The sequence below is a fragment of the Cibotium barometz genome, chromosome 49 (assembly GCF_041138505.1).
Source record: "Cibotium barometz isolate CiBa-2024 chromosome 49, ASM4113850v1, whole genome shotgun sequence".
In the NCBI taxonomy this organism is placed as follows: Eukaryota; Viridiplantae; Streptophyta; class Polypodiopsida; order Cyatheales; family Cibotiaceae; genus Cibotium; species Cibotium barometz.
In genome coordinates this window covers 25648847-25668551 of record NC_141094.1, presented here as the reverse complement: position 1 = coordinate 25668551, position 19705 = coordinate 25648847, and the positions used below count along the sequence as shown (strand labels likewise).

Genomic DNA, 19705 nt, shown 5'->3' with positions numbered 1-19705 from the left:
TCTAGTAGTTTGGTTGAGATCCAATGAGACGATTTGTGGGGTGGTATTGGATACTAAGTCCTTTGTGCTTGAATCTTTTTCTAGGGTTATCTGGATGGTGAGGTTTTGGGGTTGGATGGGATCACTATCCCTTCGTAGTAGAAGCCCTAATCCTCTAGCAACTTGACAGGGATCTAGCAGGGCGGCTCAGGGTTTGGGTGAAACTCCATTGGGGCACCCACAATTGGGCTTTGGGTCGAATGGTGGTTGCTAGGTCCATGCATATGGGTGTCATACTTACCCTGGCTAGCCAAGGTATGCATGGGTGCCCACTCCTTCTTGGTGTTTCCCTTAAGGGTTGCTGAGGTTAAAGTTTGGGAGGTGGTCTTTGGCATGGCAAGGTTTAGGATCTCGAAAATGGTTTGAGAGGGTGGCTGCCCGCCGACGCAGCAAGGCGAGATGGTTGTTTAGTGTCAGAGGTTATCCTAAGGTGGTGGTTTTTGTAAGTAAAGGACAAGGCTTAGGGTGCCCTCATCCACCAAGGGTACGGTGACCATCTCGAAGGGGAGCTCAAGCATCACGGTCCTTCGCCACCTCTAACGATGCAATGTGTGGCCACGATCCATCCCCTCCTAAGGATGCTTTCTTTCAAATAGACCTGCAAGGGTCACATAAAACTTGCATGACACAGATTTAGATCTAATTAGAAACTCCGCTTCAAAACAACCAAGGATTATAGATTTGGGAATTAATTATTGCAAAAATGGTTATTGTGGATGGTGGGAGGGGTGGGTGGCCTAATGAGATCCACATCTCCGAAGATAACATGCTGTTGGTGGGTGGCTGCGGGATCTCACCTAAGAAGATGAGCCACATACCTAGGTGGCCTTTTTGGGGGGACTCTAACTCAAGGTGAGCTACTTCTACTGTTGGTTCTGCCTGCATCAAGCACGAACATGGATGTGATTTTGACACCATCCAATCGTGTAAACCTTGTCCCAAGCTTCTATGGAAGTGTCCATGGTTGCAAGGACATGAATCCAATCCTCAAAGGTGGCAGATTCCAGGATGGGTTCATATTCCTACTCCTCATTTTCACCATCCAGTATCTTGTCACAAGCTCTGGGATGAGTCTTTCCTATTTTTTAGTTTATCTTTAAGGAAAGGTTACCCTTGCATATGTAAATGTGGTTGGTTTTTCCCAACCGCCGTGAACCAGGTAAGGCCTTCTTTGAAAATCCATCACCACAAATGTGTGGTGGAAACTTAGATCGAAGGTCTTACTTTTTGCATCATGTAGGACACTTAAGGGTTTAGCTTGTTCCCATTGGCAAGTTTGACCACCACCTCGAAGCTTATGCATATGAGTGGTGGGCTTCCCCAGGCCTCCCAATAATCCATGGTGATTATGCTAGCACTAGCACCAGCATCCAAGATTGAGACCCTCATTCCTTTATAAACGACAAGAAAAACAGGCCGTTCATTTCATCCCTTTTGAAGTAGTGTCCGAGCTTGCTCATATGCACTTTTGGCTATCCTTTTGTCTTGTATATGAAGGCTACAAAACTGGCTCTTTTTGGCTATCCTTTTGTCTTGTATATGAAGGCTACAAAACTGGCTCTTTTTGGTAACCTCTTGAGAATGGTTACAGTCTTGGTCAAGGCCTTTGGCTGGCACTGAGGTTTCCCTCATTGGTTCTATGATTGGCTCTAGGATGGGGTCACTCGGGTAGGGTCAAAGGTTCGTACTCGACCACTTGCTCAACTACCCTACCAACTCTTGTTTAGCCTTCACCTTCCTCACAAGCTCTTAGGCTTGCTTCATTCGATCTTTCTCCAACACAATAAAATGAAGGAGGGCTCAGTGGGAGGTAAAAGTTGGCCTTCCAAGGATTATCACATTCACCATAATATTTTCTAGTAATGCAAAATCTGGTCAGATTTGTTCTAGAGGTAGAGGCTCCAAAATTGGCTCTTTTTAGGGCTCTTAAGAATGGTTACAATCTCGATCAAGGCTTTTGGCTAGCATTGCCTCGTTGGTTCTATCATTGGCTTTGGGATGGGATTAGGGATCAGCTCAAGTATTGGCTCTAATTCAGGCTACATCGTCCTCACAAGATCTTGGGCTTGCTTCATTTTTTCTCTTTCTCCAACATGGGGTTGGGGTACTCCTTCAGTTTCATTAGAAGGTTTTCATAGTCAATCAATGTCATTTGTTTAGGAAGAGCTAGTATTAATGGGAGATCACTTGTTGTCTCATGAGGGAGGCAACTTTGGAGCTCTCGGAACACTTTCAATGGTCACGACACCATTACCCTTGACAGCTGATCATGGATTGCACTTTCGTGAGCTCTTTGAGGTCTTCTTCTAGACCTTTGGGTTTTGTGCATTATTCTTTTTAGGGATTGTTGGGGCTTGCACCTCTAGCTATTAGGCTGTTGGCTTTGAGGTCGAAGCTTGAGCTTTCTGCTTCTTGATTGCCTTGGATGTTCCCTTGGCAACTACACCCTCGACTTGCTTTGGAGCCTTGTGATGGCATTAAGGGGGACTTTATGAATAAGTCCACCTTGTGTACAGTTAACAAGTTAAGGCTTGTTGAAGTGGTTGATGCTTCAGCCATTAGGGTGATTGTCACTCTATTGGGATAATCCTTGAAGGCATGTTGAAATTCACACTTGTAACACTTGTCCCTGTAAATTCGAGTTTGACATTGGATTTCGGGATAGATTTGGGACACTAGGTGCGATGGTTCTATGTGACACTTAGTAACACGGTATGGGCCTTTGAAATGAAAACATTGAAGAGGTAGTTTGCATGTCATATTGTTGAGATCCCTCACTCTTTGTTACACCATTGTTTTGAACAGAGAGCTATAGTCAATGGCCAGGGGTTGCTCTAGATATCCATATGAATCATACTGCTCATATGACTCATAGCTTTCCTCTTTTGGACTCTTGAAGTCCACTGGAAATGTCACTAGGTGTACTGTTATATTGGTGCAGTTCTAGGAGGAACCGATTGGGGTGGTAATACTAAAGGTGGGTATGGCATTGGTGCAAGTTTGTACATAACTCTCAGTACGGGGTTTTGATATGTAGGCCCTGGAGCTTGTGCTTGTTGAGAAGCATTTGGTATGGGCGGTAGCGCTAGTGGCTGCTTTGGCACCGCGGGAGCATAGGTTATGGTTCCACGTTTCCCTAGTACCAATAATGAGCTATGTCATGGTTCTCGTGGCACTGACAATGAGTGCAAAATTGTTGTTGTCTACACCTCAACAACAGACACTTTGTGCTGGTGATTCTTGTGGAAAATTGCACACCAAACCATATCTCTTTATGGGAATAGATGTGGGTTTCCTGCTTGAGTTGTTGGTTGGGGTTAGCTTTGAGGTTTTACCCTTGGGGATGGCCTTGCCACATTGCTGGCCTAACCAGTTTAGTAGATTCTTTGCCAACTAATCCATGATCATGTCCTTGACTAGGACTCTAACTGGTGCTAGTGTGGTGCCATGATGATGAGGCTTTAGCTGATACGTCTACTATCTCTTGGTTTAGGTGGACGACTTTTACATCTTTGTCTTGCATGTTATCTACTAGGTCTATTGCCTTAGCAACACTCATCAAAGATGTAGTGCCTAGACCTATAGAGATGGCCTGAGTGCTCTTGCTCTTAAAACCCATCATAAATCGATGTCGAGATACTTGGTTCTAGAAATGTAATCTCCCATGGTTTCTGCCTCTTCCTGCTTCATGTTATATATCTGTGCAATTGGGCTCCATTTGGCTCCATTGGGTGAGAATCCCACAATGAATGTGAACTCAAGACCTCATAGTTAGCCTTTTCCTGTGGATTTAGAGACATGAACCAGTCGTGTACTTTGCCTCTTCAAGGCAAAGACCAAATGAGAAGATCTTGGTGGGATTATCAATCTGTCCCATGGACTCACAAATTTGATCGAACTTCTATTGAATGGGATCTCCGGTTCCATGAAATTTGATCAGCATCCTTGAGATGTGGATTGGCTTGGTTTTGCCCAACTCTGAGCCTCTAGGTACTATGTTGGTTACAAAGCCCCTTTCCATTTCGAATGCAATACTTAGCATATCTTCTACATATTCACGTGAATGGAACATAAGGAGGTGGTTGCCGAGACCCTCTATTTCAAGGTAGGAGATCTCTTGCCCTATGGGTTTGGGTTGCAACGTTTCCAAAGGAATTTGTCCTCCACATCAGCCTGCAAGTGGCCTTGAGGCTGTAGGCTCACTGCACGATTGAGGACACATTTTGTGAATGCCCTTTGGATCCATTTGTGTGATAAGGTACTCCCTAACATTGGCTCTTTACTTGTCCATTTATTCCATGTTCCTTGTCCAAACGGAGAAGAATTGGAACTTGGCTCCACGGTAAGGCACTTTAATAGTGAGCTCCTACTTCTTGTGTTGTGTGTGCTTCTTGCTATTGGGTGTATTGTGGAACACTTGTCCCTAAATATGGTATAGCAAACAAGACATATCCAAATTGCCGTAAACTACGATTGTTGGATTGCTTGTTGGTCATGGTTATCTTGGGAGAACCTAGCTCAGGATGATTGACACCAAACATTGTGGCGTCTGCCATGATTTGACCAATTCTTATGGGAGCGAACCTTGAGGTTCCAACCTGCTCCCACTCCATTGCAGCTTCGCCCAAAGATAGGGGTTAGACACCTTCTTTATAAAATTTTAAGGCACTATTTATAGAGCCAATTGGTGAATTCGGAGTTCGAAGGTGGTTCTTGCTTCTAAGTGTTCCACTTTTCATCCATGTCTATGTTTCATTGGCTCATTTCTTCCCAAAGCTCCTTGCTTCTGAAGGAGCCTTCTTAACAAGGGAACACTCAGTTGATCGAAGGGTTGGTGGGTTTGAGAACATGTGGTTTGATGCACTGCAGTTGATTGTATTATCATTTCCAACAATCTGTCTGGATCAGGTTTGCATGAAAGGTCCGAGGTGCTTCTGGATCAAGACTGAGAATGGTTTTAAATAAGGTTTTTTTTAATAGTTGATTTTGTTTAATAAAAGTTGCTAGGCTCACGTGTCTAGGTTCACGTCTCTAGGCTCATGTCGTAGGCTTATGTGTCTACGTTCATGTCTCTAGACTCATGTCTCTAGGCTTACATCTACTACAAGCTCGTGTTGTGTCTAGGTTCACACCTCTAGATTCATGTCTCTAGGCTCATGTGTCTACTGGCTCACGTCTCTGCAAGTTCACATCTCTAGGCTCATATGACTAGATTCATACCTCTAGACTCACGTCTCTTGGGTCACGTATATAGATTCACATGTGTAGACTCACGTCTCTTTGCTCACACATGTAGATTCACTTACGCAGGCTCATGCATGTAGGTTCATGCCCTTTTTTTTGTATAAACTTGACTCATGTACTTCCCTAGTATGAAATAGGCCAAATTGGGGCATCAAGTTCATACAAAAAAAAAGCTCGTCTTTTTTTATGAACTCGACGCATATAGTTCCCTGGTATGAAATAGACTTGATTGGGGCACGAAAATCTAGGAACAGGGTCTATGACAGGGTTCGTGTGCATAGGTAATGTGTACTTAATTCTCTAATAATCATGAAGGACAAGAATTTTTCTTCTCAATTAAGGATTGTGATACAACTAATTAAGTGGTTTTTAATTATTTTTAGATGATTTTGCATGCCTCTACTCTACCAATTCAACAATGTAAGAATAAGTTATGAAATGCATGAATAAAAATTGACAACTTCACTCTAATCCAACCTAGAGGAGCTCAATGCTCATGTTTTTAGAGTGGATTCCACTCCTAATCACAATTGTTAATCCAATTCTTTGATCAAAGTAATGAAATCTAAGCCTCTTAGGCTCCAATTTCATGCGAACCACAAAAAAAATCAGGGTTTTACCTTACCACTAATAGATGAAATATAATGCCCTACTGTAAAATAATCTTCAAATCAAAATCAAATACAATAAACAAACACATCCAATAATCTAAAACTGTTTGTTTTTTTAGGTATACTTCCCAATCAACACTAGGAAATATTGAGTGATCCCAATAGCTTGGAATGGATGAAAAATATAGCTAAGCTCTAGGCTACTCACCATATAGTGCCAAATATGTTTAAGTCAAGAGCTTACCTTAGGCTTGTTGAAGCATGTGTCGTTGGGTGTTATCTTCTTACGACTGCAACCTGTAACTTTCCATATGGGTGCGCTAGCTCGACCATGTCACATCCTCACTTCGTTTGTCACACCGAAATGCTCCTTGCCAAAGGGGTAAAGGGGGAGCTCTCAATGCCTAGATGGAGGCAAGAAGAGATATCCCTTTGTGATGGTTCTCTCTCACAATAGGTGAGGGAAAAAGAAGCTAATCGAAGAGGAAAGCCTACAATTAGACCTATTCAAGCATGCATCCATGAAGCAAGCATGAATTCAAAAGCATACAAGTAGGCAAGAAGAGGGAAGAAGGAGAGCTCACAAGTAAACTATTGCAAGGGAATGATTGTGTATCTCTCATTGTCGAAATTGGCTTCTATACAAGTGACTACATTTTACGCTAGGCTGACTAAACTAAAAAATGGTCCAGTCTCTATTACTAGTCTTAAGCAACTATGTACACTAAGTCCAATCTCTATTACTAGTCTTAAGCAACTATGTACACTAAGTCCAGTCTCTATTACTAGTCTTAAGAAACTATGTACACTAGGTCCATAGACTTTCCCTATTTGACATTAATCTCATGGTAAGGCTTCTTTATATATTCCAGTACCATCTTTGTTAACCAATGGAGTGGTTAACAACCATCCTCTCTCAAGATGTAATCAATTTCAAAAGGCTTTAGATCCTATAACTAGTCTTGTGTAGTCTCATGTGTGGGTGCGTGGGTGGGGGGGAGTGAGTGTGTGTGTGTGTGTGTGTGTTTTTTAATGTAGCCTCACATGTGGGTGGGTGGGTGTGTGTGTGTTTTTTTAATGTCTTCATGCACACCTATGGGGGGGCGGGGCGGAGAGAGAGAGAGAGAGAGAGAGAGAGAGAGAGAGAGAGAGAGAGAGAGAGAGAGAGATTGGGGCCATGAACAAAACGCTGATGAGTTGCACATTTGGCATCAAGTTTTTTAAAGATGGTCGGATTCTTAGGATAATAGGTAGGGGAATAAATTGACATTGGACCAAAGATTCAAATTAGGAGGACAAAAATATTAAGTAAAAATTTTAGTGCACGCCTAATGTTGCAAAAGGTTTTGAGTATCATTAATATCATACAAATCAGTAGTGAAGTGGATGGTGCGAGCACTATATTGCAAAGAGGAAGCTTGGGCTGAACTTATAATTCTAGTGATTCTCCTCCTTTTTAAGCCAATAAATATTAAAAGGGCTTTATTCATGCATTTCATATTTTTTTATGCATTGTTAGAATAGGTAGCTTAGAAGCATGACATTTTTCTTTTTTTTAAATTTATTTGCTTAGTTTTCTTAAAATAAAAAAATAAAAAAGATACAAGGGGGGTTAGTAAAAAAAGGAGAATATACACAAAAAGTGTTAGTAAGGTGGAGAATAAACACAGTAAGTAAAAAAGAATAGTTTAGAAAAGGTTAGACGGGAAGGGGAGAAAGGAGATCACTAGAAAATTAAAAAAAATACTTAGCGATTTTTTTGCATATAGATTTTGGAAGATAAAAAGAAAAAGAAATGCAAGGCGGTGGGTTGTTAGGTAGAAAAATAGAAGGGGGAGAGAGGGGTTAGTTTAATTAAGAACATATATATATTTGTTTTGGAATTTTTTAAAACAAAATAAACGGGGTTGGGGGTTAGTTATATATATATATATATATATATATATATATATATATATATATATATATATATATATGATATATTGTTTGAAAAATAAAATGAGGGTGGGGGTGTTTCTATATGGAGTGGAATTAATGCCGTTTAGGGGAGAAGATTATTTTTTATTCTTTTTAAAAGAGTACCAATTGTCTGTGTGATCGGTGTGGCTATGGCGCCCTATCTGCGTCCCTCAGGACGACTAAGTTCCACGAGGTCTTAAAGACCCTTGTCAGGTGATATCAATGGATGGCATTGATCAAAAACCGTGAGACCTTTTTTGGGCCATTGGATAAAGTAAACTAGGGTCAGTAAACTAGGCTACTAAGCGATCCTAGTTTACTTTCTAGTTTACTAAACGGGTATAGTTTACTTTTTAGTTTACTAAACGATCCTAGTTTACTTTTTAGTTTACTAAGTGGGCATAGTTTACTTCTTAGTTTACATCATGGAATGAGGGTAAATTTGGATTTAGGACTTAGAAATTTTTGGAGCAAAATATTATGTGTAAAAGAGGATTTGAATTCGAGACCTCGGGTCACCATTAGAAACATCTTACCACTACACTATACCTTCAAGCAACAAAACCATGTGGTTTCAAGCCATTATATTCTATGTTTTTCACCCCTAGTTTATTGGCCCTAGTTTACTTTATCCGATGGTCCAAAAAAATCCAAAAAAACGTAGTGATTTTGATCAATACCATCCATTGCTATCACCTGAGAAGGGTCTTTAAGACTAGTGGCACTTAATCCTGGGGTCTTTAAGACCCGTGGCACTTCATCCTGAGGGTTTGCGCCCCTCCTTCGTTGCCTTCTAGAGAGCTGCCGCTACAAGGCCGCCTTCTTCGCCTGCCCTCCTCCTTTTGCTTTCCATGTCGGCCACCTTCCCTGACTTCTGATCAGGGACTGTGAAGTTGAGAACAGCCTTTAAGCCAGGTGTAGGCTGCTCATCCACCGTGACAGTTGCAAATATCTGGCCTTCCGCCTCCAGAACCGCCTCTCACGCCTTCACCTCGATGTGTTGCAACGCCGGACATCACTCCTCCTTTACTTTCAGCGCTTCAGCCGCCCAGCGACAGAGCCACCACACGGCTGGCCCGTTACCTCCACCTTTTGCTGTGCCACCTCTCGACTGGGCGCCTCCCTTTATTGCAGCGCTGCCACCTGCGCTCCGCCACCACAGCCACCCCCGGTTGCTTTCTTGCTACAGGCGCACCCTCCCGCCGACTGGGCGCATTTCCTTGTTCTTATATGCTATGGACTTTTAATGCTCCTTTAAAAAGTCTTGGCCAAAAAAACTACTACTTTTTATTGTTTCCTTGCTCCTTTTCAAGAAGATAAAGAAATTAATCACATAGAAATGCAAAGGAAAACCCACAACTTACAAATAAAACTTGGCCGGCAATGATCTTTCTGTTGATGTAGCCAATTGCTTTGTTGATGATGGTTCCTTCTTCGATGATAGTGCCTCTCCTTGTGAACGGGTCTCTTCTTCATGTTGCCTCCTTGCGAATTTGTCTTGACACAACGGAACTATTGTGAAGTCACTGCATCGAGATGCTCTCTAGTCCACGCATTCATAGTTCAATGGAATAGCTATGGCAGGCCATCAAAAGCTTGTCTCTAACCCAAACCCTCAGACAAAGAATAATAAAATAAAGAATAAAGAATATGCTAATCTCTATTTGTAAACTAGTTGAATAGGCTAATCTAATGGAAATAAGAAGAAGAGGGTAACAAAAAGAAATGGACCTAATCTTAAAGAAAAAGGAAAGCAATACTACACACTCACGTCCACACCAACTCACCTCCACACCATACTCACCTCCCACTCACAAGCCTAAACGCAAGCAAATGACAAGCACATGGCAATGAGAAGATGGCACTCAAGAGTACGCAAGCCATGCCGAAAAGAACACATCCCTAGTTCTCTCATAAGTAAGAAGAAGACTTAACTCAATCCTAAGAAAACCCTAAAAGGAAATACCTCAACCTCTAAGTTGAGACAGGGGAGCACAAGACTAAGACTACTCAAAAGGAAAGAACACAAGATGGACTTCACAACTTAGGCTAGAGAGGAATGAGATCTCTCTCACCCATACTCTTTATATATAGCAAAATATAGGGCCATCCCATATCTACACGTGCCACATGACAAGCATAGGTGAGTCCAAAAGATATACACATGAAGCTCAATGTCACCCTAATATTCTATGGCGACAAACAATATAGGATAGGTGCACCAAAGTGATATGCATATACATGTGCATGTACACCATCATGTGGAGAGGGTATGTAGTGCTAGGTTATGGTGTTTGGAAAGGGATTAACATGGATCAATAGCACAACATGGCTTGAAGGTCCTAGAATTCAATATTTGGGATGTTATATAGGAATTAAGTGCTAAACCATCCAATATTTGGGATATTATATAGGAATTAAGTGCTTATATTTATATGTATTAAAAGATTGCTTTTCAAAAAGATAACCCCAAAAACAAAAGCTCAAGTGATTCTGAGTTTTGAGCGTAAAAGCTCTTACAAAAATATAGCAAACTATAAATGAGCCTACTAAAATATGTACAAGGTTTGAGGTGTTAACCTTACAAAAATATTAATGCCAAAAATATGAAACCATAATAGGTGCTCATATGTTTTTCAAAATATCTCATAGTGATCCAACACATGTTCCACCCGTGATTAACACATAATCTACCACTCAATCATCGCCTATATTCAAAATAATATTAGTCAGTACACATTGCCAATTAAACACATTAATCCTGACTATATTATACTAGTGCACACAGTTTCTCTATGATACGACACAAAGCATGAAGCGTGCATATATGCACATTGGAAAGAGGAATCTCAAACACTGGTTTAAAGTTCTCATCCAAAATTTGTCTGTTCGGTGGTCGTCTCCACTACTTAGAGTCCATCACCCTTGCAGAGTCCATGCAATAAAGGCATGGAGACTTTGCATTAGCCGCTTTGCTGCAATAAATAAGCACTTGAGAGTCTTCAAATCACCCCTGCAAAATGCCATTGGACTTGAAATTCCCCCCGTTTCTCTACATGGAGCATTTTGTTTGCATTCATTTGTTCTTTGATGAGATTGGGAACATGTGTCTGATGAAATACCCAAAACAAGGATTCATGGTTCTCTTTCTTCACCTCAAATGAACCTAGCCACCAGATGTTCATCTCGGACTGCACACTAAAATACTTTGGATCATCCCTACTACAATTATAAAGAGCCCTATTCATAAGTGTTATTGTGACCCTTTCCATCTTTTTCTCCTTGATAATCTCGCACTCATCAAGCTTGATGACAAACTACCTCCTCAAATGTAATATCATAGAACTCCACCATTCTCTTTTGCAAGAGCTCCAAGTCCATGAATATATTGTTGTGTTCATTGTAGAATAAACTGCCACCTTCTCCCTTAAACTCTTGTACAATGTGGTATGAGTGACCAACATAGTGAAGCTGTTCTGTGTTTAATTCCTCCCTATATCTCCAAACTTTTGTAGGTGTTGGAAGTAGCTTTGCTTTAATGCCTTTGGCCTCAAGGAGGGATGACACTGACTTCTGGATGGCACTATAACCCTTATGACTGACTCTACTTGAATCCATGGCGGATTGAATATCCGCAGCTGAAACTATATTGTTAGTTACAAATTCATCGACTATATCTCATTGAACCACCTTGAACTTTTTCTCTTTTATCATTTCTCTTGCCATTCTCGATGTCACGAATGGTTTTAGCTGCTTTGCTGCTGGATTAAGATTGGGATTAATATTCTCTTTGTCTCAGGATGTATGACAACCCTACGAATACAGCGAAGCTGATTAAACATATTAATCCTAAAAAATGATATAAATAAAAGGCATATCCAAAATAAAATATCCCCGAAAGTAATGGGCTTAGCTTTACAAAAATATTAATACCAAAATATGAAACCATAATAGATATCACATGTCTTTCAAAATATCTCATAGTGGTTTAACACACGTTCCACCCGCGATTAACACATAATCCGCCACTACATTCAAAATAATATTAGTAAGAGCACACAGCCGATTAAACACATTAATCTTAACTATATTATACAAGTGCACACATCTGATTAAACACATTCTTCCTCGAAGATGATATAGATAAAAAGCGTATCCAAAATAAAATATTCCCAAAAATAATAGACGCCCACATAGAGGTTATGACTAACAATTACGATAAAGAGTCACATTTCTCAGCTAGGATATGGCTCAAGAAAAAAACATAGAGGGTCATAAACTTAAGTTTTTTTTTTTTGGGTAGAAACTTTGATTTAAATTAGAAGAAAAGAAAAGTTACAGCTACAGCAGAGATAAAGGCTCTGCGAGGGGCACAACTGCTTACATAGTCTTGCATAGGAACATCTGAGGGCTTTCTAACAAAATAACAAGATTCTTGTACTATGAGGAAAGGATTCCATCAATCATTGACAGTCGATCTCTTGAGTAGATCTTCATGAGCCTAGACTTCCAAGTCTGCCATCTTCCAAGCTTGACTTCTTGGAAAGTCTTTTGAAAATCTTCCACTGCATCCTTCATCTCCCCCATAACCTGCACAGCAACTTTAGAAATGTGAGCTTTTAAAGCCCAGATATGGTTCCTCCCTCCATTAGAGAAGACATAATCATTTCTTTCTTTCCAGATTTCATGGAGGAACAGACATCTGATCATATGCCACAATGGGGGATCAAGGTGCATACATTCACCCAAAAGAACCTCTTTAGGAGAAAATGGGTTGGGGTGAATACTCTTAAAACAGGTATACAGAAGGTTTAAAAACTTAGCATTGTACCTGCAATGAAAAAACATGTGAGGAATGTCTTCAATGTCAGCATTACACCGGGGGCACAAACCATTACCTTTACCAATCTTGGCAGCACGAGCACCTGTCCAGATCCCCTTATGGAGGATGAGCCAGAGAAAGCAAGAATGCTTAACAGAAGGGGAGAAGGCCCAAATAGACTTAAACCTGTAGCTCCATTGGCTAGTACTCCACTTAAGGTTCCACTTATCATTGAGCAAGAGGATAAGTTTAGAGTTATCTCTGCACAGGTTCGGGACAGGCAGAGAGAGCTACTGTTGTTCCAGCAGACCAATTGGGTAATAGGCTGAGGAGGGGTAGGAATCAACAAAGGGAAGATGGAAGATATAAGTGTTAACCTTTCCATTAAAAGATTAAGACAAGCAGGAGAGACAGTAGCAATGCTAAGGATGTCATACTGGTCAGCCCAGTGATTAGATACCCAGAGGTCCTTCCAACTACAAAAGCCAAGTTTGTACAACTTGTGACCTCTACGTAGTTGAGAATCAGAGATAGGCTGCACAAATTTACTGAACCATATAGAATCATAGGGCAGGTAGAGGAGCTCTTTCTTGTCCTTTAAGCTCACCAAACTCTTATACTTAAACCAAGCATTCCCATACTGGTTAGCAAGAGTAGTACCCTTAGCCTTAAATGGAGCATTGGACATAAATATCTCATTGGGGGAAAATTTGTCCCAGGCCTTAAGATTCCTATGATGAAACCGCCCACAGTTTCTGTGAATGAAAAAAGTCCAGAAGTCTCTAGTGGAGACACTTCTAACTATCCATTTGCAAGCCAGTTTATCAGCCATGGTTCTGATGTCCAGAAGCCCAAGACCTCCTTGATCTTTAGGCAGGGTACACTTCTCTAATGCCACCTTATGGATTTTATTATCGGTGGCACTGTTACCCCAAAGAAAGTCAGCAGTGAGCCTGTCAAGCTCTCTAAGGTGTGTCTCAGGAGGCCTCCAACAAGCAAGGAAGTATATGACAGTAGGAAGGATATAGTGGTTCAAAACAAAGAGTCTAGAGGCTAGGGTAGAGTTATAATCATTCCAATGCTTGAACTTGGCTTTGACTTTTTCCATAACCCAGGACCATCTACTCTTGATGGAGCAGCCAAAACCCATAGGAATCCCTAGTAACCTGAAAATGGTCCCAGAGAGGACTTGGGTACAACCAGCATTAGAGATAGAGTCAGGAATGTTACCTTTAGAGGCCCATACTCCAGTCTTGGAGTGATTAATAATAGAACCACTGGCTTCACAGAAGATGTCAAGGCAGTTCCAAAAATAGAACCACTGGCTTCACAGAAGATGTCAAGGCAGTTCCAAAAATTTTTAACACTTAAGTCATCATTGGCAATAAAGGAATTAGAGTCATCAGCAAACTGTTGCAGACATAGATCATGATCAAAACCAGGGACATGAATACCTTTGATCTCACCTTTATCAAGAGAATCCTTGACCAGCCAACCTAAAGCATCAGCCACAATAACAAACAAAAGAGGAGCAATGGGGCAGCCCTGCCTGATAGATCTCCTAAGAGTGATAGGCTCTGTAAGAGATCCATTAAGAGAGACAATAGCTTTAGCATTACCAAGTAGCACATGAACATATTTAATAAAATTTTTCCCAAAGCCAATGTCAGACAAGGATTGTAGAACAAAGTCCCATTCAACTCTATCATATGCTTTATCAAAATCAATTTTGAAGAAAAGAAAATCAAGCCCAATGTCTTGGGCAAACTCACACCCTTCCCAAATGTTGATAATGGCATCAAGGATATATCTGCCCTTAATAAAGCCTTTTTGCTCCTGTAGAATGATATCATCCATTAAAGGGCTGAGCCTCCTAGCAAGGGTAAGGGCAAAAACCTTATAGGTAGAGGTAAGACAGGTAATGGGTCTCCAGTTGTCAAGCAAGTCCTTTCTCCCCCTTTTATGAATGAGCTTAATGACCCCAGTGTTAACAGAGATAGGGAGGGCACCATAGCTGAGAGTCTCAAACCAAACTTTCAAAAGATAGGGAGCAATCCATTCCTTATACGCCTGAAAGAATTCATTGGGCAAACCATCCATCCCAGGAGTTTTACCTTTAGCCATGTGCTCTATACTTTCTTTCACCTCATCTTCGGTCAGAGGGGCCTCAAGCTGAGACTTCATGAAAGGGGTGACAGTCTTTTTCCTGCACATAGCTATATTAGCTCTAGCATTAGTGGTCCCCTCTGACCTGATGGGCATCTCAGAAAAAATTTTAGCATAAAAATTAGCAACAAAGTTAAGGTTATCCTCCTGGGAGTGGAGAATTTGCCCACTTGAATGGTGCAAGGGAGGCACAAGATCTTGAATTTTCTTTTTTTTAAAAGCAGATTAAACATATGTTTATTGGGTTTATCAAATTTCCCTGCCCAAACCTGTCTAGTAAAAACAAGCGCTCTTTCAGCCTCTTTCATCTCTTCTTGCCTCATTACATCCATGAGACCATTAAGCTCATCAATATGGGAGGAGGTAGGACTGCAATGCATTTCTAGTTGCTGGATTCTGTCAGAAATGGTCTGTCTCCTATTCTTACGTATCTGAGTAGCCTTACTCTTGTAGATGCTCAAAGTTTTCTGAGTAAGCTTAACAGCATGCATCCAGGCTTTAGCAGGAGAAACATACAGATCAAAAGCAGAGTCAAAGTGATCTTTAATAAGTTTAGAGACAACCTTTGAGGAAAAGAGAGTAGCATCTGCATGAAACCAACCACTTTGCTTTTGATTCACCTGGTTGTTGGCCTCTAGAAGGACTGGTTTATGATCAGAGACACAAATGGAGCCAACAGCTCTACATTGGATATTACAGAAGTCATTAAGAATAGGAGTAGAAACATAGTACCTGTCCAGTCTGGCTGACCTGAAATGCTCCTTTTTCTGAGCATTATCCCAAGTGAAACCAGACTCACCTGACACATCCTGAAGGTTGAAGTGACTGACCAGCTTTTCCCAAAGATTTTTTTCCCTGTCACAAAGAATTTTCCCTTTCTTCTTCCATCTGTCTCTAAGAGAAGTCACCATATTGAAATCCCCAAATAGAATGACATTACCTGTGATTTGGAGCAGCTCAGACCACACCTGCATTCTTAGATTAACATCACAGGGGGCATACACAGCAATGAGGTTAGCTTGAAAGGGCCCCCAATTTGGGCACTCACCCAGCTCTAGTTACTAGTATACTGTGTCATCTCTTTAGAAAGGGAATCATTGATACCAAGAGCCAGTCCCCCTTTACCATTAGGATGAGTAGAGGTAAGCCAAGTAAAGTTTTTACTAACTCTGGCCAAATTAGTTTGGAGAAGAAAATCAGTACACTTAACTTCATTAACACACATAAAATTAAAGCTGAGCTTACAGTCATTAATCCAAGTCTAGATAGCCTTAGCTTTAACTGGATCAGTTAACCCCTTGCAATTATAGGTACATCCTTTCAGATTATGAGCACTCATCATTTTCTGGAGTTTTTGGGGGGTTTACTGAGGACAACAGAAGCTCTGTTAACATCATTGGTTTTTTCTTTTTTCCTTTTGTATTTAGGGACCTTAGGGGAGGAACTAGAGATAGGGCCAGCTTTGGTTTTCTGAGGGGAAGTTTCAATAGAACCAATAAGGGTGTCTTGAGAGTCAACCTCATTAATTTCCATCTCAAATTCCTTATCTATGGGAAGGGAGGAATCTATAAACTCCTCATCAGAGTCTTCCTCAGAGGTGGGGACATTATGGGAAGAGTTGCCTAGATTATCCACCCTAGCCTTATCTTCCTCAAGACTAGGAGGGGTAACCTGCTCTTTATCAGGGACAAAGTTGGGCAAAACTTCATCAGACCCACCAAGAAGGGGACCCTCAACATCAACAAGCAAAGGAGCAAACTTATTAATGTTTCTGTTACTAGTTTTAGCAATCTTAGGTTTAAAATTATTCTTTTTTCCCACAGCAGTGAAGCCCTCTGTGTCAGTTTCAGCTCCCTTCACCTTGATATTGTCTGGGCAATCCTTTATTAAGTGCCCTTGTTTGTGGCATTTAAAACAAGCATTAGGGAGATTCTTGTATACAATAGCTTGTGTGTGTATGACACAACCTTCCTGGTCATGAATATCTATGCTATACTTGAGCTCTTGGGAGATGTCCACTTCAATCAGGATCTGAGGGTCCCATTTAGGGTTAATCTCTGGTTGGGGCCTTTGCCCAATAACCTTCCCTAGTTTATTACCCATCACTTTAATCCACGGGTAAAAGCAGAGCGGAAGGTCAGGAAGGTCAACCCAGACAGGGGTAATATGTGTCTTTTGCTTGGGATCAAATCATCTATTCCATTTAGTAAAGACTAGAGGAGTGTTCCTAATGAGCCAAGTACCCTGGGCTAAGATGTCTCAGGGCTTTCAAAAAAGAACAGATAATGACTGTTGGGGAGATACTGGACATAGGGAATCTTAATATTTCTAGGCCCCCAATTTTGTCTCATCCAGGCTTTAAGGGTGTCCATGGGAGGTCTGGGCCCATGACAAGTACCAACCAAAGTCTTGCTCTCAAGATTAGCACACCACGAATGAAGCTCCTGAGTGTTACACACAATGTGGTCAGAGACAAGACCAGGATTTTTAGGTTGCTCAGTATTAGTAGGGGTCGGCTGAAAACTCTCAGAGAAAATAGGGTTAGAGTTAACCCTAATAGTATTTTGTTGAGGCTGTTTAGCCCCCCCACTAGAGCCAACTAGATTATTACCAGACGATACTCCAAGGTAGGCAGACCTGTAGAGAATCCTATAACAGAGCTAGGCAACGGGCAGGAGAATCCATGCAAGAAAGGTCTAATCTCAGACTCAGAACCTGAAAACATATTATACTCCTGAGGGTAATAGGGTCTTGGGTGGTCAGGCCCTACATGCAGGGGATTCCTCATGAAATCAACAGAAAAGGAGGGAGGAACCATACCTGAACTGAAGTACTAGTCCAACTGGGGTGGGACAAATCCTCTATGGGGGTAGAAGAGAGGCGGTTGAAGGTTGAGAGCGGCTCCCATCAAGGTACTCCTCCCGGGCTGCAGATGTTCAGCTTCTTTGCCAGAGCCGGAGTCGAGGACTGCAGCATAGGAGGTGGTAATGGTTGTAGCTGATGGTCCATTCCCTTGTACAGAAGCAGCAGGGGTTGGGTCTTTGAGGAGAGGACTCACAGCAGAGCTGGAGCTTCCTGCCATACTGGCGGAAGCCCTAGAGGGGCGACGTGGCGAGACCCTCACGGCTGAAGCGCGCAGAGAGTGGCGAGAATAGGTTTGGTGCAGAGCACTGGGGCATGCAGTGAGTTGAGCAGGCGAAGAAAGGGCTATGGCGACCACACAGAACGGTCACCGCCTTCCACTTTGTATAACAATCGTCATAAACTTAAGTTACTATCAACAACCATTGGATTTGCAAGTCACACAAGATTCGATATGCTTATCTCTGCTGTAGCTGTAACTTTTCTTTTCTTCTAATTTAAATCAAAGTTTCTACCCAAAAAAAAAAGTCACACAAGATTCTTTTACCATGGAGTGTGAAGGGAAGAGAAGCCATTTTGTATAAATGTCAACCACAATTAAGCACAAAGCAAGTTATTAATGCATTGCTAAATAAAAGAAAAATAAGAATGAAATATAAAGTACTTATATTGCAATTGAACGACAAAGTACTAAAACTAAATTGGTTGATTGAACCAGACAACAATCAAGGATGAGATAATATAAGCATCCAAAAATGTAATATCAAAAAAATGGCAAACTTATCTTAAAGCCTTTGGAAAACAACGTGGTGAGATTTTTTTCTTAACTACAAAAGTTGGCAATGCTTAGAAGCAAGCAACCAGCTTTATGTGACACTTGTTGTAGCTTGATTTCACAATCTTTGGACTGTATTCGAGACAACAAGAAAGACCTCAATCGTTTGGCAAGCTTCTAGTGACCATTTCTCTACAACTTAATGAAAAAGATATAGAAATATAATTGTATGTTGGAGCAATGAACAAGATTAATTTACCATGTTACTAAGAGAGGCAATCCATGCGGGTGAAGACATATTAGAAAAGAAGCTTGCTTGGCTTAATTAAAAGGGAGAGAATTAAATGAATATATACAAGGGTATGATTACAATTTCTACGATTAGTCTAAGTTAGTGACTTATAATTCCCATAAAAGAAATTCCAAAGTGTATAAAGATGATGCAAGCAAAAGTCAAAAAGCTACAAAACCTGGATTCCATCAATAAGTTACAAGCACATCAATTTATCGTCTTAAAAGTACACCTTAAGGAGGCCATTGTGCATTCAAGGCCTTTCATCGAGGATATCTTAGATATTATATTGTAGATGAATGGGTGGAACATTGTGCCCTTTGATCCCATGGACCACCATAAGATGCTTGTGCAAGGATCCATGCCGACATCATTCAAGCTTGTGCAATACACCAACAAACAACTCTGAAAACCTAACTCAAAAAAGCTTTTAAACAATAGTCAAGGTTTTCACTATGTATGACCAAATATTTGAATTGAAACTTTAAAGTGGAAAATTTCAATGATGGACGATTTGAGTGTAAGATTCACATAAGAAAGAGCAATAGTAGACGACTTGTACAGAACGCCGAATTATGAAGATCACATAACATTAAATGTCGACGACTACACATTGCTTTTGGAAATGTGCATGTAAAATTGAAATTGTGCTATTCAGAATGTACAATTCAAATTTTGCTATTCAAAATGTACCATTTTTCATAATGGATTGCATACATTGTGAAATACTAATGGTGTGTAGGACCTAGCCCTGATTTGTTACCTTTCCAAGCCTTCAAAATAGCACACCTAAAAATTGACTCCATGGAAAAAAGGGTGACTGAAATTAAGATGGATGGAATGGTTTACTGTTTGCGGTAAATCAATGAGATGGTTAAGGGCTAATTAAAGACACAAGGGTAAAAGTTAAGGGATAAATGAAGATGTCAGCAATA

At 40.9% G+C, this 19705-nt stretch overlaps 1 long non-coding RNA gene across 1 annotated transcript; it reads right to left on the bottom strand.

Annotated features, from left to right (window-relative positions):
* Positions 1–12227: 12227 nt before the first annotated feature.
* LOC147610430 (uncharacterized) lies at positions 12228–15630 on the bottom strand. The gene is made up of 3 exons (XR_015264107.1): positions 15574–15630; positions 15405–15427; positions 12228–12443 (listed from the first exon to the last, which is right to left on the bottom strand). It is a non-coding gene; the product is annotated as an uncharacterized LOC147610430 (long non-coding RNA).
* Positions 15631–19705: the final 4075 nt, after the last annotated feature.